General features: G+C 41.6%; 1 protein-coding gene across 2 annotated transcripts in view; it reads left to right on the top strand.

Moving 5' to 3' along the window:
* Positions 1-5316: 5316 nt before the first annotated feature.
* PIK3C2A (phosphatidylinositol-4-phosphate 3-kinase catalytic subunit type 2 alpha) overlaps positions 5317-21156 on the top strand; it is a 116649-nt gene continuing 100809 nt past the window's right edge. The window contains exon 1 of one of the 2 annotated variants that reach the window (XM_007104950.4): positions 5317-5441. The gene's annotated coding sequence lies outside the window, so the exon portion shown is untranslated. Of the gene's footprint in view, positions 5452-21156 lie in introns of both variants that reach the window. The other variant, XM_007104951.4, reaches the window with a different exon arrangement.

Here is a 21156-nt window from a genome sequence, read left to right as displayed (position 1 = left end):
ATGCCTAACAGTAAGAACTCAACAGATGGAAGTTATAATTACAAAACAATTTGAAAGCACTCTAAGATAGGCAGTAATTAAGGACTAAACTGAGTAACTAATTAAATGTTAGGATTTTAGAAAATGGAGAGATTACTGTCAGCCACAGCAACCATACTTCCCAGTTAAAACTCAGGACCCATCATATGACAGTGGGTTAAAAAAAAAATCTGTCAATATATTTATGTGAACAAATTTGCAAAGGTCTAAGATTTTAAAAACTTTCAGCCACCTACTTAAACAATTGCCTATATTGGAGATATTTAAGTTCCATGTATCCCCAAATACCCTGGGCCATTTTGAGGCCTCTGTACCTGTGCTCTTGCTTTTCCCTCTGCCTGAAACACCATTCCCCACCTTTACATGACTAACTCCTACTCATTCTTCAGGGCTACTTCCTCTGGGAAGCCTCCCTTGCCCTGCCCTCCCCTCCCGCGGGGCTGGGAGCTCCTGTGTTGGGACCTTGTGCACAATTTTACCATAGCTTTTACCACACTGTATTGACATTTTGTATTTGTGTACCTTTTGTGATTTTTTTCTGTTGTTTTGGGGTTTACTAGACTGCAGGTTTTCCAAGGGCAGTGTCAAGATTGTATTCACCGTTTTTTCCCTTGCACTCAGCCCAGCTTCTGGCCGATCTCAATCAATGTCTACTGAACCCAGCTGAATCTAATACTAGGACTATGCTGGAATATCCTGGACACAAGTCCTTGAATGACTGATAACTAGCTTAAACACCCCACCGTAATCTTATAACAGGTTTATAACATGAGAACTACTCAGGACCCCATCCTTCCTCACTCCCTCTGAGTCTCAACAATTCCACATACTTCCTGAGCTGTTTTACAACACTTCCCAATAAACTTTTTAAAAAATCTTTTTTTTCATCATTCAGCTTCTAATCAAAATGTATTAGCACCCAGTGCAGTCTAACTATACTTCATGCCAAAATTATTAAGCTGTCATATTTTTCTCTTCTAAGTTGAAAGGAATACACCCTCATGGTAAAAAAGCCAACCTGTATAAAAGGAATATATGGTTAAAAGGAAGGCTCCATTCTGTTGCTGACTCCCAGCCTCCCAGGTCTTCTTTGTAGACACAGTCACTACTACCAACTTCTTTTGTATCCTTCCAGAGGTATCCTATGCTATTACAACACACTCCATTGTTTTTTATTTTAATAAATTTATTTTACTTATTTTTATTTTTGGCTGCATTTGGTCTTCGTTGCTGTGTGAGGGCTTTCTCTAGTTGCGGCAAGTAGGGGCTACTCTTTGTTGTGGTGCATAGTCTTCTCATTGCGGTGGCTTCTCGTGTTGCAGTGCACGGGCTCTAGGCGCGTGGGCTTCAGTAGTTGTGGCACAAGGGCTCAGTAGTTATGGCTCGTGGTCTCTAGAGCACAGGCTCAGTAGTTGTGGTGCATGGGCTTAGTTGCTCTGCGGCATGTGGGATCTTCCCAGACCAGGGCTCAAACCTGTGTCCCCTGCATTGGCAGGCGGATTCTTAACCACTGTGCCACCAGGGAAGCCCTCACACACTCTGTTTTTTAAAACATAAATACTAGCGTTCCACAGATTATTTGCAACCTGGCTTTTTCCTTTAACAGATAGCTTGACTGTAACCTCATGAGAAAAGCCTTGAGGCGAAAGTACCCACCTAAGCCATTCCTGGATTCCTGACCAAAGAAACTGTGAGATAGCAAATTTTTGTTGCTGTAAACCGTTAAGCTTTGGGATAATTTGATATGCACCAATAGATAACTAATATACCTTCATCCTCTCCTCCTCTTTTTCCTGAGCTTCCCAAGTTACTTAGAGATATCTCTAGTAATGCTTTTAGAACACTACATCATACTTGTTTCTAAGTCTCTTTCCTCTACTTGACTATCTCCAAGGACAGGAATCCTGGCCCAGTTAGCTTTATATTTACTGTGTCTTACACAAAGTTCAAGCTAGAACATCATCACTTCCCTAGATTTTTGCAATAACCTCCAAACTGGGCTGCCCAAATCCCCTCTAGCCTCTCTCTGATCCATTCTCTACCCAGCCCTAAGAAATCTTTTTAAAATGCAACTTGGGTTATTTGAGAGCTTAACATCCTTCTCCTCATTCTTAGGATAAAGACCTAAATTTTTAATACAGCCTCCCAGGCCTGGCATGGTCTGCCTGCCCCATTACCACATATAAAGCCACTTCCGCTTTGTTCCCAGCACAACAGCAACACTGGTTTTTCATTTCCTCAGCTAAACCATGCCCCTTCCTCCCTCAACTGTCTTTGCTCACACTGTTCCCTCTGCCTGGGATGTTTTTCCCCTCCTCCTCACTCAATTTCTACTCATCCTTTAGATCTCAGCTCAATGTCATTTCCTCAGGGAATGCCTTTCTGCTTTACATTCTAAATAAAAGAACCCTATAGTTTTCTTTCATACCACTTATCACAATTGAGATTAAGTGATTGTTTAATTAGGTGTTTAATATTTGTCTCCCCTGGTGGACTCTAAGCTCTGTTAGGGAGGGGACACCTTGTCTTGTTCACTACTGTATCCCCAGCACAGACCATAGTGCGTGACATATTGAAAATAAGGGCTCAATACTTTTTTTTCTTTTTCTTTTTTGCTAAATGAAACACAGGACAAACATTTCCTATTCCTTCTTCAAATCTTTTCATCATCTACACATTTAACCTTCTGAGTGTCATTCCTTTATGACAGTGTTATCTACCTTAGGTAATGACTTCTGAGAGGTAGAGAGCACAGCTTTTAAGTTGTGTCATATAGGACCCAGCAGAGTTCTCCTACTGAGGTGGGGATACAGCTTTGGGAAAGGAAAGAGAATAGGTTTACTTATTAACGGCCTTTTGTAGCTGCTTTATTACTGTTAATATCTCTTTGGCCTGTTGGGGGCAGTGTGAAGTTGAAAGAGCATGAGGCATGGAGTCCCACCCAGCTTTGGATCCCAGCTCTGGTACTTAGTAGCTGTGTGACTCTGGGCAAATTACTCATGTTCTCTGTTCCTCAAATTCCTCAGCTATAAAATGAGGATATCATAATGGTACCGTTTTATGAGGTTGTTGGAGGGATTCTTGTGCATTCCTCTCCATGACTTGTAAAGCACTAAGAACAAGGACTGGCCTTAGCAAATGCTCAATAAATGTCAGCTACTATTTTTACCTGTGGTAAAACAAGGTTGCCCATTTCTCATTTGGTACTGGAAGAAGTTTGGGAATATTTGTGGTGCTGTGAAGTTCCCTGTGGGAGGATAGGATTGGAACACTTAAAAGTATAATGCCTCCGCCTCAATTCTTTTCTCTACCTTTAAATCTTAATATTGAAGCCAGTGGGAGAGGGGAAAGAGGAGAAACAGCTGCCAGCTATGTTCTATTTGGTTCCAAATGACAGCAGCACCAGTTTGCACTTTCTCCTAGAAGTTTGTGTTTCTATTGTTCACATGTGCATCTTCATATGCCTATTGCCAGAGAGATGAGATAAGCTAAGCAAGAGCTACCATTTCAGATTCTTGACACCTGGTAGTTTGTGAATGCTGCTGTTTTGGAATCCAGAGAACCATCAAGCTCCCTTTCTTCCTCTTCTTATTGGGACTCTTCCGATTGATCAGAGCCTATGAAGTATTGGCCATTCAAGAGCCATAATAAAACAGTAATGAAATAATGAAGTCTGAACTGCAACAAGGAACTCCCTCAAGCAAGGGCCCTCTGCTGCTGGGACCCAGAGAAAATATTTCTCCTAAGAAAAATGTAAGAAGGATACAAAAAAGTCAAACAGATAATCTTCCCTCAAGACACAGTGTTCTCTCAAGTCCCCATCCTTCTTTTCTGAAGGAAGGCACACTCAATTCTGGGGCAGAAGCTAGGAAACCAGCCCGAGACAATTGGTTTTCCCCTCCCCTTTTAATCCCTGAAAGAGCTGCCAATTCTAGAAATTCCTCCTTTGATCAGAAGATAAAGCAGAACAATGCTGTAGCACTAAGCAGATTCCTAAGGGACATTCTTCGAGGGTGTGTAAAGCCTGCCTGGAAGTGTGTGTACATGGGGGGAGGAGGGGAGTTGGTGGAAAACTAGGAGTAGGAAGGGTGGGTGGAACAAGAGTTGGTAGCCACAGCCACAAGGAATAATCATATAGTTGCTTCTAGACTTCATAGAGTAGCAACTCCAGCCGGTCTCATTTCCTGGGAGGCATAGGCATGTTTATTACAGTGATTAGAGGGCTTCATCCACCTCACATCCTCCCTCCAAAAAAAAAAAACAAAAAAAAACAAAGAAAACTCGGATTTATATTCCACTATTTGTTGGAAGTGAGTTTCTACTTCTCTTACAGCTTTCTCACAATTTTATTTATTTATTTTTTTTGTCGGAGAATTGCAGCCCATACTAGTCTATCACATTAGACTGGGAACCTCTGGAAGGAGCTGTTCTCTTACTGCTGAGGGACAAAAATACTATGGATTAGAGTTAGAACTGAGTTTGAATCATGCCCCCAGCTTCACCATCTGTAAATGGGTTTAATTTTCCTATCTGCTTAACATGGTCATGTAATTTTTTTAATCTAACATTTGAGGGCTAAATACTTTACAAGCATAATCTCATTCAATTCTCATGAGGAAGGTATTATTATGGGGATTGTATGTGAAGATATTTTGTAATGTAGAAAAGAGCTGTCTGGCTGTGAGTTATTATTGGGCCATCTTCTTCACCTGGCTGTTGTGAGGATTAGATGAGACACTGATGTGAAAGTACTTTAAACGATCTACGTGATGGGCGGACTACTAATTACACACCCCGCAGCACCTGATCCACTGTGAGGCCTCGGTAAACGCTGGTTGGAGTGAACGATTTTATATCTTGCCTGTTCCCTTCAGTCCTCCAATCACAATCTAATCTCCTCGGGCCTGGGGCCAAAACCACGAATCTGGGAGCTGCAGCCCGGATGCAAGCGAGTGCAGAGTCCCAGGAGAAGGCACGGGAACAATAGAATAGTTCGGTGGTTGTGGGGGGGGCCTTTGGACGCCGGGCCTGAGAGGTGGCCGACTGGGGTCCCCGGAGACCCTCTCCCCTGGTCTGGGGCCGCACAGAGAGACGTCCTGAACCCGCAGGGCACTCCTCCCGGGCAGCCAGAGTCACCCCCCCGATCCCCCAGCTGGAGCCTCACGCGACGCGCCCAAGCCCCGCCCACTCCTCAGGTAGGCCGTCCACACCAGCCAATCCACAAGAAGCCTGGGCACGGAAGGCGGTGCTTAACCGGCCGGAAGTGACGTCTCTACTTGGCTGGCCGCGGAGTCCGCCGTTGCTTTCGGCAGCGGCTGAGGCGGCTGAGTGGAAAATGGCTCGGACCGTGGCGGCTGTGGAGGCTTGGGTTGCGGTGGAGGCAGAGGCTCAGGCAGCGTGAGGTGAGGAGCGGTAGGTGCGGCGGGGGCTGGAACCTGGGACCCTGCTCTGCAAAGGCGGCGAAGGGCCCCGGGGGTCTTGGGAGGGTCTCTTGCCGCGGCCCCCAGTCCCCCGGGTGCCCGCTTCTGACCCTCCATCCCGTACTCTCGGCGCTGACCTAATCGACTTACCTCCCTCCGGGCCTTGCTTCCATCCAGGCCGTTGCCAGCTGCCCCTCCGAAGGTGTCTGCGTCCCACCAGGACCCTCTCGTCAGGGGCGGAGGGGGGGCGCTCCTGGGAGTTAGTTTTGTCCCAAGGGGGGAGGAGAAGCCACCCCCTGGTTCTCGGGACCCGGCCGGAGCCGCGATGGCCGGTCCTACCCTCTGGTCGAATTGTTGGATTCTGGCGACTGTGTGTGCTGCACTTCTCAGCTGTGACCCGCATCCCCCCACCCCCGCTGCTTTTCTCCTCCTTGTCCCATCTCCGGCTTTGGGGGCGAACGATCCTTTTTCTCCAACCCCACCCCCACCCCGGTTCCTTTTTTCTTTTTTTTTTTTGCCGCGAATCCACTTGCTTCGGGGAAGACAGTGTTATTTCAGTGTGTATTTAGCGCATCATCTTTCTGGGAGGGCGGTCAGATTAAACATATTTGCTTAACTCTTCCTGAATGACGGAGGAACAATAAATAATTGAAGGGAAAAAAGCGCATGCTTATTTTCCTCACTAATGGTTTGGCTTTAAGAACGAGATTCTCCAGCTGTGGAATTTTTTCTGGGGGGAGCAGGGATTGAGGAGGGAAATGAGGAAGGAGAAAAGTAAGTGAGGAATAAAGTCTGGAGATAAAGAACGTGGAAGAGAGAGCCTGTGGTAGTTCTTTCCCTATATTAGCCTGATGGAAGTTCAGGTTGTAATTATATTTTTATTTTGAACAGTGGGTGTTGAATTGGTTGTAAGGAAGGAGGCCTTTCTCTGTGAACAAGATTACTTGTTAAAGAGGTACCCTAAAATATTTCCAGGTAGGTGTCAGGCAGAAAAGTTCTGTTGGGAAAATTGTGTAACATACTGGAGCAGCAAAGCCACAGATTAGAAGAGATGCAGAAAAAAGAAAGCTATTCTTAGAAGAGTGGTGAAGACGTAGTATAAAAAGAGGGACGGCTGTAGGGGGCTCCAGGAACACTGATTCCAGGAGAGACTTTGTACCTTTGCCTCCTTGGCTTGTGGTTAAGTTTCCACATAAGACACCTCTCAGCAACTCTGCCAGCGCTGGGGCTGATACTCTTATTCATAGTAGCAAATTAGACCGAAGTGCGTTGGTTGAGGTCTGTACCCTCGAAGATAACTGCTTGTTGAATATTACCACAGTCTTTGAGTACTGAAAAGCATTTTGACTGAATTACTTAACTCAACCTAATTCAAGAGTGATTTTACATAGGTACAAAGCACATATAGAGCTGCTTCAAGTAATTTTGCCTAAATTAATAGATTCTAAAACAATTTTTTCTTATGAAAATCTCTTGTGATTTGTGGTTTGTATGCAATGTTGCTTGCAGTTTTTCTTGGCAAGCAATATAGTGTTTTCGTCCATAGGTTTCACAACTTTTTCTGTTTCATGGAATATAAAAGTTGGCATGCTTGCATTCTAGAAACTATAACTATGTAATTATTTGTATGTTAAGCATATGATTCTTTGTTTTTCTCTTCTGTAAATGGTTCTAAAATTTTCAATTAATTGGAGATTGCTGCATCAGTTTCCATGTCCAGGAATCCTTCTTTATCTAGCCCAATGTTTTTGCACTTAGTAAGCACATTCAATAAATGAACTTATACCTAACCAAGAGTATTGAATTTCCTAAGAGTTCAGAGTTCTTATCAGAGCATCAGACCAAACTTTTCAGAGCAGCAGCGTGAAGCACTTTTTTTTTAATGCTTTGTAACTTGTGTTTCTTTGATAATATAAATTATCCATTTTTATTGTATTTGCCGTATTTCAAAAATAATTTGACAGGTAAATGATAAAGGTGAATGTTTTAGTGCAGTTCATTCACACAGTACACGATGTGATTTGTTAGTTGTACCTGAGTAAGGCTAAGAATTGACTGTATGGAAGATCTTGTTTTCAGAGGGCCTATAGGGGTGTCTGGTACAGCAGTGGTTCTAGTAATAGAAAAATGAATGAGATAGTGCTTGTCCCCAGTAAGTTCTCTAGTCCATTTGGGGGAGACAAACACAAATTATAACAGTATGGTTATAAGGGCATATAAGGGTTGTGGATCCAAAACACTAAAAAGGATGTGATCACCTGGGCTGAGAGATGGAGAGGGAATGAGTACATCTCATGAGGACAGAGATGCTCAAATTGAGTCTCAAAGGGTGAATTCCTTTTATTAATGAGGGCAGGATAGAGGTATCAGCTTCCAGACCCTGCTGTGATACTACCAAGCTGTTTAATACATCTGGTGTCTTGTTATTTTCATTTGAGAGTTGGACTACATCTAAATCAATGATGTCCAGTAGAAATATTAAATGAGAGCCACATATGTAAGATATTTTACATTTTTTTGGTAAATCTTGAAATCTGGTGAACACTTGACACTTAACAACATATCTTACTTTGGACTAGCTACTTGTCAAGCACTCAATAGGTGTTTGTGGTTAGTACATACCATATCAGACAATGCAGATCTAGCGTATGAAAATTCTGCTTTTCTGTCTTGGATTCCTGCTTGAAAAGGAAAAGCAACTCCTATGAGAAATGTATAAATGTAGTAATTTATAATTTCTAGTCATTTTGATAGTAGTCATACATGATGTTCTTTTGATTGGAATTATAGTCATACTTGAAAATGATGTTGCTGTAGGAGATCTTTCAGGATGTTCCTAGGGTTTTGGTTGGGACTAGAAGAAACTTTGTTTTCCCTGTGTCTGGTGCAGTCACATTTTGAAATATCTTTATTTTGTGTTTTTATATATACTTTGTATCTCTCCTTGTCTCTGCAGTCTGTTATTTATAACATGTGATGGATTCAAAATACAGTGAGATAGTGCACATGGACGTTTTAGGCAGTTAAAAATGGAGATTTGTACAATTTTAAACTACATTTTGGATTTCTTAAACTTTTTAATTCAGCTATTTGGGTACAAAAGTGAATGGGGTTTTTAAACACTCTTGATTTTAATAGATTAGAAGGCAGTTATTATTGGTTTAGCAGCGTATTTATCTTTTAACCTTGGGAATGAATTAAGATACTATAAAATGAACATCCCTACTGTTAAACATATGGCTTTCTGTTAGTCTTATAGTACAACAGTTACATTATTGATAAATGATGTACAGTGCTGATTCACTTAATTTGTTGTGCATTGAGTTTGGTTTAAAAAAAAAAACAACAGAGGCTTATTTTAGTCATGATAACTATGACTAACAATGATAAAGTGGGCTTCCCTGGTCACAGTGGTTAAGAATCCGCCTGGCAATTCAGGGGACATGGGTTCAAGCCCTGGTCCAGGAAGATCCCACATGCTGTGGAGCAGCTAAGCCCATAAACCACAACTACTGAGTTTGTGCTCTAGAGCCCGCGAGCCACAACTACTGAAGCCACAACTACTGAAGCCCGCATACCTAGAGCCCGTGCTCTGCAACAAGAGAAGCCACCGCAATGAGAAGCCCAAGCACCGCAACCAAGAGTAGCCCCCACTCGCCGCAACTAGAGAAAGCCTGCGCACAGCAACAAAGACCCAATGCAGCCAAAAATAAATAAATAAAATAAAATAAAAAAATTTTTTAAAATGATAAATTATATCCTTATATTTGTATTGATTGATGATTATAGAGTAATGCTCCCCTCGCCCCCAAACCTTATTCTCTGAAATAAATGGGGCAGGTATTTTTCTCATTTTCTTGAAGAGGAAAATGAGACCCAGTGAAGTTGTGACTTCTTTAGGATAATACATTAGAGGTATTGCTTGAATTTACAGTGTCTTACAATGCTAAGCCTAGAGTTCTTTTCATTGCATCTCTTCTATGGTACTTCAGTGTTTAGATACATAGCACTTAACAGATTTTGGAGTGTGTATTAATGGGTACTTCCTGCCTTTAAGGAATTTATATTCCAACTTGGAGAGACCAACTACAATACATATAGCAGAAAGTAGTTTAGTTATTAAAAATTATTAATGGGAAAGAAAAAATGTAAGGGATAGTATAGTTACATTTAAAATAAATGAGTTAACTAGGCAAAATATTTGATTTTTGAGTAGAGGGTTTAGATCTTAAACTGTTACTGTAGGAAGAAGGTGATGAAGTGTCAAGGACAGAATTATTTCAGTGTACGGGGAACAACTTGGGGAAAAACTTAGATAAGAGAGAAAGTATAGCTTTAAGGAAGGATTTGTAAAGCTTATTTAAAAAGATAAAGGCAAGACAGAGTTGAAGTAGGAAATGAGAATAAATAGACATCTGCAATATAAATTTAGAGGCCAGTGGTCAGAACTTTTATATTATTTGGATAATTCAGGAAATCTTAGCACTTGCTGTGAACTTGTGGCTTGAGTAGTGTGGAAGATGTGGCTAAGAGTACGGAAAGAGAGGTCGTTGACTATAATGAGCAGTAGAGTAATGCGAGTTCCTGTTGTGAAATGAGTAGGGATTTGATAAGAATTTTACTATGAGAAAAGAATAGGCAGTGTTCATAAAGGAAAATTGGTTAAAAAATTTGCAATATGGGTAATTCTAATTGAAACAGGTCATTTTTTAAAAGAGTATTTTCCTATAAAAACTGAAATTGGCAGTTTACTTTCAGAAAATACTAGTAGAAGCAGGAAGACGTTAAGTATTGTTAAAGTTCTGTGGAATGAGAGGAAAAAGCAAAGGCAGTCCTTCTAGGTAAAGGGGTGGGGAATATGAGAGGAGACAATAGAAGGAAATCAAAGGTAAGAGGTACTTACCTTCTGGTGAGGTGGGAAAAGAACATGGATGTTGATGGGAGAGATACGTGCACTTAAATACCTGCCTAATTAGGGAACAGGAAAACACTTTTTCAAATGTTTTATTTGCAGTTTTGGAAATTATGCAAAGCAGGTATCCCCCACCCCCCATAAACTCTGAAGCAGACCTAATTACCTGTAAACAAAACCATAGTGCTATGAGTAGCCATAACCAGATTGATTTATTAAATCACTTTGTATATGTTCATAATGTAACATAACTGTTCTGACTCTTCTTTTTAGTTTTTTTTTTTTTTTTAATTTATTTTTGGCTGCGTTGGGTCTTCGTTGCTGAGTGTGGGCTTTCTCTAGTTGCGGCCAGCGGGGGCTACTCTTGGTTGCAGTGCTCCAGCTTCTCATTGTGGTGGCGTCTGTTTGTTGCGGAGCTCGGGCTCTAGGCATGCGGGCTTCAGGAGTTATGGTAAGTTGTGGCACGTGGGCTCAGTAGTTGTGGCGCACGAGCTTAGTTGCTCCATGGCATGTGGGATCTTCCCAGACCAGGGCTCGAACCCGTGTCCCCTGCATTGGCAGGAGGATTCTTAACCACTGTACCACCAGGGAAGTCCCTTCTATTTAGTTTAGTGTGTAAGTGTTTTTTAGACTATAGAACTGAGTTGGGAAATGTGCTCTTTGTCTCGAGACTATAGCCTGGTTTCATCTGACTGGATCTCATGATGACATTTATCAGACTGGAATTCTGCCTGTATTAAAATACATGACATGGGGGCTTCCCTGGTGGCATAGTGGTTGAGAATCCGCCTGCCAATGCAGGACGCTCACTGCAGCTAGAGAAAGCCTGCGTGCAGCAAAGAAGACCCAATGCGGCCAAAAAACAAAAAACAAACCTGAACAGTTACAGCGTCATGTCATGTTTTTGTTTGTTTGTTTTGTTTTGTTTAAGTCAGATTTATTGATATATAATTTACTTATAGTAAAATGTATCTGTTTTAGGTGTACAGCTCTATAAATTTTGAGAAATAGTGACAGTGTGTAACTGCCACCACCACAATTAAGATATGGAATAATTCAATCGCTTTAGAAAGTGTCCTTTTGCCCCTTGTAATTGTTCCCTCCCACTCACCCTCCACTCTCTGGCAACAACTGATTTTTCTTTTTCATTTCTATAGTTTTGCCTTCCAAGAATGTCATGTAAATTGCATGTAAATTGGCGTCGTAGGTACCTATAGCCTTCTAAGTCTGGCTTCTTTCACTTAGCATAATGTTTTGAGATTCAATAAACCCTTTAAAAGAAAGAAACCAAACTAATTTTTAGAACAGTTTTAGACTACAGAAAAATTGTTAAGATAGTACAGAGAATTCCCATAAACTCTGGACCTGGCTTCCCTTATTATTTTTTTTATGTGTGTAAACTATATTTGCTAATTGTCAAAAACACAAGATTCTAGAATTAAGTTTTCTGTGTGGAAATTGTGTGAAGGTTTCTGTCATGATGACTTTCTAATGACTTTTGTTGTAAATTATATATAACAGAATTTGTCATTTAACCAATTTTAAGTGTACAATTCAGTGACATTATATGTACAATGTTATGCAGCCATCACCACTATTTGCAAAATTTTTCATCACTCCAAACAGAAACTCTATACCCATTAAGCAGTAACTACCCATTCCCCTTTGTCCTAGCTTCTGGTAATTGCTAATCTATTTTCTGTCTGTATAACTCTACTTAATTGCCAAGATATGGAAGCAAGCTAAGTGTCCATCAACAGATGAATTGGTAGAGATGTAGGGTATGTATACACACACACACACACACACACACACACACACACACACACAGTGGAATACTACTCAGCCATAAAAAGAAGGAAATTTTGCCATTTGCAACAATATGGGTTGACTTGGAGGATATTATGCTAAGTGAAATAAGTCAGACAGAGAAAGACAAATATATGATATCACTTAAATGTGGAATCTAAAAATACAATAAACTAATGAATATAACAAAAAAAGAAACAGACTCACAGATATAGAGAATAAGTTAGTGGTTACCAGTGGGGAGAGAGAAGGGAAGAGGGGCAGTATAGGGGTAGGGGATTAAGAGGTACAAACTATTATGTATAAAATAAGCTATAAAGATACATTGCACAATACAGAGAATATAGTCAATAGTCTATAATAACTATAAATGGAATGTAACCTTTAAAAATTGTGGGGAATTCCCTGGTGGTCCAGTGGTTGGGACTCCACGCTCTCACTGCTGAGGGCCCGGGTTCAGTCCCTGGTCGGGGAACTAAGATCCAACAAGCTGTGTGGTGTGGCCAAAAATTATTTAATTAATTAATTTATTTAAAATTAAACTAATTTATTTATTTATTTTTGCCTGCATTGGGTCTTCGTTGCTGCGCGCAGACTTTCTCTAGTTGTAGCAAGTGGGGGCTACTCTTTGTTGCAGTGTGCGGGTTTCTCACCGCGATGGCTTCTCTTGTTGCAGAGCACTGGCTCTAGGCATGCGGGCTTCAGTAGTTGTGGCACGCAGGCTGTAGAGCGCAGGCTCAGTAGTTGTGGTGCACGGGCTTAGTTGCTCCGCAGCATGTGGGATCTTCCCAGACCAGGGCTCAAACCCCTGTCCACTGCATTGGCAGGTGGATTCTTAACCACTGCGCCACCAGGGAAGTCCCTATCCTTTTTTAAATTTATAGTCATTCTAGTAGGCGTGAAGTGGTATCTCATTGTGGTTTTGATTTGTGTTTCCCTAATGAATAACAATGTTGAGCATCTTTTCATGTGCTTATTGGCAGTAAGCTGCCTGTTTTTTTTTTTGGCCATGCCACGCGGCTTGTGGGATCTTAGTTCCCCAACCAGGGATCAGACCTGCGCCCCCTGCGGTGGAAGCACAGAGTCTTAACCACTGGACCGCCAGGGAAGTCCCTAAGCTGCCTTTTTAAATGGTAGGAACAGGGACTTTCCCTGGCGGTCCAGTGGTTAAGAATCCTCCTTCCAATGCAGGGGACGCAGGTTCGATCCCTGGTTGGGGAACTAAGATCCCACATGCCGCAGGGCAACTAAGGCCACGCACCGCAACTACTGAGCCCACACACTCTGGAACCTGCACGCTGCACTGAAAGATCCCGCATGCTGAAACTAAGATCCCACACAGCCAAAAATAAATAAATTATTTTTTAAAAAATGGGACTCCCCTGGTGGCGCAATGGTTAAGAATCTGCCTGCCAATGCAGGGTACACAGGTTTGAGCCCTGGTCTGGGAAGATCCCACATGCCGCAGAGCAACTAAGCCCGTGTGCTACAACTACTGAGCCTGTGCTCTAGAGCCTGTGAGCCACAACTACTGAAGCCTGTGCGCCTAGAGCCTGTGCTCCGCAACAAGAGAAGCCACCACAATGAGAAGCCCATGCACCGCAGGAAGAGTAGCTCCCGCTCGCTGCAACTAGAGAAAGCCCACGTGCAGCAATGAAGACCCAATGCAGCCCAAAAAAAAAAAAAAAAGGTAGGAACATACTGATGGTTGTTCCAATAGTTGAACAGGTGTAATGCATGTCTTTTTAAAATATTTATTTGGTTGCATGGGGTCTTAGTTGCAGCAGACAGCCTCCTTAGTTGTGTCAGGTGAGCTCCTTAGTTGCGACACCAGGGTTCCTTAGTGTGGTTTGCCAGCTCCTTAGTTGCAGCATGCTGGCTCCTTGGTTTTGGCATGCAAACTCTTAGTTGCGGCATGCATGTGGTGTCTAGTTACCTTACCAGGGATTGAACCCGGGCCCTCTGCATTGGGAGCACAGAGTTTTATCCACTGCACCACCAGGGAAGTCCCATAATACATGTATTTTTTTTTATGCCTGTTATATACTAAGAAAATGTATATTATTTTATTTAACCTTGACTACACTGTAAGATACCTGTGTTTTACAGATGAGAAAACTAAGACAAAGGCAGATTAAGTAAATTGTTTAGGAATACATAGTTAATAAGAGGGAGGTCTGATATTTGAGCTTGGGTCTTGCTGCTACTTCATTTTCTTCTCTTTGTTATCACTGTTGTTCTATAAAACTAGTAATTTCATGCATTTGATGTCATGTGAAAATAGAATTTTGTTAGGCATAGAAATTGATGGAGTTTAGAAGAAAAATTCCAGCAGTATTCATGTCAGTTTTTCATTATTATTCCCTATTTGGTGATTCTCAGTTGCAATCCAGTTTTATTTTTTCCTACCTTAAGCCATGTTGGAAATGGAAGCATATACCATAACAGCGCAGAAGCTTACTGTTATTTGCCATGTTGGAATTGGGCTAATGTCAGAGTATATTTAATGATTCGTGTTAAATGAATGAACAATAAAGTAGTCCAAAGTTCAGTAATTATCTTCACAAAGCAGTACTACTGTTGGGATTCTGGGTTAGGTTGAAAACTGCTTTGTCAGTAAAATGTCTTTGAACAGGAACCTCTTGCTGTGACAGTATCCCCCCCTTTGTCCCCTTCCCAGACACATACAGTGATATGCATAAGCAGATATAGAAAGTTGTTCTGGATGAATGCTCTGGTTGTGAACCCCTTATGTGTAGAATGCTGCTCGTAAGAGCTGAAGGTGGTATAATGACTGCTAGTGCTTATTAGACTACAGCATAGCTGTTGATTTTTGTCAAAATGGGAGAATTAAGCCCTTTATTAATTGCTTATAGTATTGGGCAAAGCATAATTATAAGTGTGGTATAGAGGTTAAAGAATGCAAGAGCCAGGCTCGGCTCATACATCTTTAAACTTGTGAAGAAACTTGGGAAGGCTCTTTTCTTAGCTTTTCCCATGACTTCACTCTTTTCTTTCTTTTTTTTTTTTTTTGTGGTACGCGGGCCTCTCACTGTTGTGGCCTCTCCCGTTGTGGAGCACAGGCTCCGGACGCGCAGGCTCAGTGGCCATGGCTCACGGGCCCAGCCGCTCCGCGGCATGTGGGATCTTCCCGGACCGGGGCACAAACCCGTGTCCCCTGCATCGGCAGGCGGACTCTCAACCACTGCGCCACCAGGGAAGCCCTTCACTCTTTTCTTATGTCCAGGTTACGGTTCCAATTTCATCTTTTCCCTCATTCTACTATTAAAAATATTATCCCCCATCTAAATCATTCTCTATTACGTTACTTTTTTCCCCACATTTTATTTACTGTCTAAACTTATCTTTTTTTTTTTTTTTTTTTTTGCGGTACGCGGGCCTCTCACTGTTGTGGTCTCTCCCGTTGTGGAGCACAGGCTCCGGACGCACAGGCTCAGTGGCCATGGCTCATGGGCCCAGCCACTCCGCGGCATGTGGGTTCTTTCCGGACCGGGGCACGAACCCGTGTCCCCTGCATCGGCAGGCAGATTCTCAACCACTGCGCCACCAGGGAAGCCCTAAACTTATCTTTTTGGTTTGCTTGTTTAAATCAAGCCACTTAACATTTCCATTGCTGTCATCCTAATTCAAGTTATTACTGGTTCTTTCCTGTACCATTTCAGTTATTTGTTAATTGGTCTCCTGGTTTCCATTTTTGTTTTTCTTACATCTGTTTTCCATAGAGCAAATAGAGATCTTTGAACAATGCAAATCACGTAAATGTCTTTGCATAAAACACACCTTTGGCTTCCTGTTACGCCTAATAATTGAATATACTAGTTTTCCCCTCCTTGGAGGTATATTAAGTTTAATTATAAAAGTTCATATTGATAGATGGAGGTTTTAGGATTATTATTTTTTTGAGAGAAGATTTTTGATTTTGGATAATTGAGCTTGGTGGTTTAACTTATTCTTAATTCTTGTCAAAAAACTTTTCTCTAAAAATCCACACAGTAAAATTACGTTAGGTTGAAATAAGGAAGTTTTATTGTGGCATAACCCTAAACCTAGAAATATAACTTTGCACATTTAACATATCTAAATTTGGAGAAAAATGATTAAGTTGTACAAGTGAAATTATTATAGAAACCTCCCTGGTTCTTTAAGAACAGACTCTCTAGATATTATATGTATATTTAAAAATTATTTATTTATTTATTTATTTTGGCTGCGTTGGGTCTTCATTGCTGCGCGCAGGCTTTCTCTAGTGTGGCGAGTGGGGGCTACTCTTCGTTGCAGTGTGCAGGCTTCTCATTGCGGTGGCTTCTCTTGTTGTGGAACAGGGGCTCTAGGCGCACGGGCTTCAGTAGTTGTGGCTTGTGGGCTCTATAGTGCAGGCTCAGTAGTTGTGGCGTGCGGGCTTAGTTGCTCTGTGGCATATGGGATCTTCCTGGACCAGGGCTCCAACCCGTGTCCTCCACATTGGCAGGTGGATTCTTAACCAGTGTGCCACCAGGGAAGTCCCTAGATATTATATTGATTTGACCGTAACTCCACCAATGTTAGTAAAACCTGAAGCCGTTTCTTTCAGGTAGTTGTTTAATCGGTATTACTCTGCAACCCCACTAGGTTAATTCTCTGGTATATTTTTATCTTATTTTGTCTTCACGCAACTTAAGATTTGTTTGGTGATGTCTTTCTTCACTTATAGAAAGTTTGTGGCCATTTTCTCTTCAAATATTTCTTCTGTTCAGTCTCTCCTCTCCTGAGACTTCAAATACATGTATGTTACACCATTTGAAATTGTCCCATAGAACTCAGGCATGCTATTTTACCTCTCCCCCCTCTTTTTTTCTCTTTTAGTTTGAATAGTTTCTTTTGATTTGTTTCTGAGTTTACCAGTCTTTTCTTTGTTGTTAAGTCCATCTAATTAATTCTTCATTTCTGATATATTTTTCTTTTCTAATATTTCTTTTTGGTTCTTTTTTTAAAATAATTTGTACTCCTCTGCTGTAATCCTCCTCTGCTTCATGTATATCATCTACCTTTTGTGCTAAATTTAGCATTTTCATGCTAATTACTTTAAAATTCCTATTTGACAATTTCAACATTTGGGCCATCTCTGTGTCTGCTTATTTTGACTGTTTCTTCTACCACGAGCCACATTTTCTTGTTTGTCTTATAATCTTTGATTATATGCCAGACAATTTATATAAAACAAGAGTAGATACTGAAGTTTACTTATTATTTACTTAATATTTGCCTCCAAAATGCCCTTTATTCTGTCAGTCCGTTAAATTGAGAAAGTTTGATTTATAAGTAAAATGGGTCTGTGCTTTGTAGCAGCTTTTATTTGATTTGATTCACCACTACATTGAAATACTTTGGGGCAGAATTATAACTTTCTCTTTAGCAGGATTTGGGATCTGAGCACTGACTTGATTCCAGAGATTTGTTTTGCAGCCTAGCTGCCAGCTTTTTAGGTTACTGGGACGTTTCTTTATTCTCTAGTCCTGCTTTCTGTGTCTCATGAGATCTCTGTCTTGCTTCCATTACCCCAGCCTCTGGAGGGCAGCTGTCTTACAGTCTGTAAAGGCCTGGAATGCCTTGGGGGGCTTTTTCTCAGCTCTCCTGCTATGTCCTGAGCCATTGGTAGCTGAAAGCTTGGAGTGCTATGATGGATTTCTCCCTGCTCACCTCCCTGGTCTTTTTTCGGGGGGTGTGGCTGCTTTTTACTTCAGGGAGGCCCACAAACCTCACAGGGGATCTCTTTCAGCTCTTCTGCCATGTCCCCAGCTTTCACTGTGCTAGCTGTGCCTTTAGTGAAGACCCATGGAAAAGATTTGGTGGGTGGGTACAGACTTGTTCTGTGTCTGGGGTTCCTTGTAATTCTTAATCTAGTCTTTTAGACCACTCAGACTTGCCTCTATCACTTCTCAGAATTGTAATCTGTCATGCTAGCCTACATGTGACTGTTAAAAGTCTGGCTTATTTCTCCTTATTCCTGTCTACAGTGCATTCCTCCTTCTCCTGCTGTATCCGGGTTGAGAGTAGTGATGGGACTGCTTCTCCTATGAAGGGTTTATCACTTTCTGGAATTTAATTTATTTGGTTTTTTTATGTCCTCTACTCTCTGATGTCTTAAAACTGTTTTTTTTTTTTTTAGCTTATTTAGCTTGTTTTTCATTGTTGGCCTGAGAGTGACAGTCTCTTGCCACTTTGTATATCCTAGTAAGAAAAAATCCCTCTATTACATATTTATCACCTTTGTTTTAAAATAGCCTGCAAATGATGAAATAGTTAAAACTCTACCAAAGTTTAGATAGTGAAAAGTAAATCTGGGCTTCCCTGGTGGTGCAGTGGTAAAGAATCCGCCTGCCAATGCAGGGGACACGGGTTCGAGCCCTGGTCCGGCAAGATCCCACATGTCACAGAGCAACTAAGCTCGTGCGCCACAACTACTGAGCCTGCTCTCTAGAGCCCACAGGCCACAACAGCTGAGCCCACGTGCCACAACTACTGAAGCCTGCACGCCTAGAGCCCACACACCACAACGAAGAGTAGCCCTCGCTCGCCGCAACTAGAGAAAGCCCGCGCACAACAACAAAGACCCAACACAGCCAAAAATAAATAGATAAATAAATAAATTTATATAAAAAAGAAGGTAAATCTGCTTTCCATCATTGACTCTTCCCAGTCCTCCATTTTTAGTTATTGACTTAGTAGTTTCTTACCTCTATCACCTCAGTCTCCTAAGGTTTCTCTTCCTTTCCAAGTCAGACCCTTCCAACTATGCTTCTGATTCTCTTTTTCAACTCTACCCAGTATCTGAGCTAGTATTTATCTCCTGTCTCTTGTGCCTTTCAGTCTTTGTGCCCTGAATCTTTCTCTTCAACCTACCGCATGTTGAAATCCTTTCCCATTTTAAACAGCCATTCCTGACACCTCCTCCTGTCTACCTAGTTCCTTTTACTGTCAAAGAATATGCCCTTTTTACTTCTAATTCCTTACTTTTTCAGTTTTCCATACTTATCTAAATCACTAATGAGGGTCTGGGGGTGGGGAATGAGGAGTGACTGCTAATGGGTAGAGTTACTTTGTGGGGTGATGAGAATGTTCTGAAATCTGGTAGTGGTAATGGTCACACAATTCTGAATATACCAAAAACAACTAAATTGTATGCTTTAAGTGGATGAATTTATAATAAGTTAATTAGATCTCAGTAAAGTTATTAAAATAATCACAAATGAGGTCTTAAATCTAGAGTTTTTTCAATACTCATCCTGTGTCATCTCTGTAGTTTCTGACAATAGTGACATCTCCATTTTAGGACATCCTATTTCCTTATTTCTGTTACCAGTCTTTATACTTATCTGTTGTTTTCCTTTGACCTTTTGTTTCCTGTTTAAGTATTTGTGGCCCTCAGTCTCTTAGCTCTATGCATTATCACAGTTCACTCTCTACTTTTATGACTTCATTCAGTTCTTTAGTTTTGCATAGATAAGAAGGTTCATCTCTAGCCAAATCGCTCTGTTGAGCCCAAGGCCAGTATTTTAAATTAGCAAGTAGAGATGAACTGTATTTCCCACAAGTACTTAAAATAATAATGTGTTTCAGTCTGTCTAAAAAACATGTGGCTCTGAAGAACCGTTCTGAAAATATGTACACATGATTTTCTTCCCTCAGAGAAAGAAATTAATGGTTTATTATTTGGCACATTTAAGATGATTTCTAAGTACTTTAAATGAAAATGAATGCAACAAGAGTGGATTAAAAATCTGTTGTATCTCTTAGGTTAAAATATTGATTTTGAGTCTATTTTTGTGTACTATTTTTTTTTTTTTTTTTTTTTTTGCGGTACGCGGGCCTCTCACTGTTGTGGCCTCTCCCGTTGCGGGGCACAGGCTCCGGACGCGCAGGCTCAGCGGCCATGGCTCACGGGCCCAGCCGCTCCACGGCATGTGGGATCTTCCCGTACCGGGGCACGAACCCACGTCCCCTGCATCGGCAGGCGGATTCTCAACCACTGCGCCACCAGGGAAGCCCTGTGTACTCTTGAGTATGTTACAGAATACCAAAGACACTCCACAGTGAAGAACTGCTTCCTCCTTGTTCCAGGACTGTTCTAGGTGCTTGGGGACACAAGGGTGAACCCAACAGATAAATCCCAGCTTCATGAATTTTATAGTCTAGTGGGGAAACATAGACAATAAAATAAATAAGTAAAATATACAGTATTTTGGATGGTACTGCATGCTAAGAAGAAAATAAGTAAAGTGCATAGGCAATTGAGTTAGAGAAAGTTGTGGTTATAACTAGGTTATCAGGGAGGACTTCACTCATATATTACCTTCTCAATGAAGACTTGAAGGAGGCGAGAAAGCGGGTTGTTCAGCTATCCAGGGGAAGAACAGTCCAGTCAGAGAAAACAGAAGAGCAAAACCTGAGTGAGAAACATGATGTATTTGAGGAACAAGGAGGCTCGTCTGACAGTAGCAGAGAGGAGAGTTATAGGAGAGAAGAAATAGGGGACCAGATATTAGAGTGCCTCGTGGACTATTGTAAAGATTTTATCTTTTCTCTGAGATAGGAGCTGTTGCAAGTTCTGAGCATAGGGGTGAGATGATCTTTTTCAATATCACTCTGGCTGCTGTGTTGAGAATAGTGTGAAGGGGCAGGATGGAGGGGTGCTGGAGACAGATTGGGAGGCTGTTTCACTAATCCAGGCAAGAGATGATGGTTGGTCTAGGATGGTAGCAGGAATACAATGAAGAAATGCTCAAATTCAGAAATATTTGAAGGTAACGCCTCTAGGATTTTATGTACATATCCGTAACTATCTCATAGAGCAGAGGTCCCCAACCCCCCAGGCCGCGGACTGGTACCGGTCTGTGGCCTGTTAAGAACCGGGCTGTACAGCAGGAGGTGAGCGGTGGGCGAGGGAGCGAAGCTTCATCTGCCGCTCCGCATTGCTCC

The sequence above is a fragment of the Physeter macrocephalus genome, chromosome 16 (genome assembly GCF_002837175.3).
Source record: "Physeter macrocephalus isolate SW-GA chromosome 16, ASM283717v5, whole genome shotgun sequence".
NCBI lineage: Eukaryota > Metazoa > Chordata > Mammalia > Artiodactyla > Physeteridae > Physeter > Physeter macrocephalus.
This window is presented reverse-complemented; position numbering and strand designations above follow the sequence as displayed.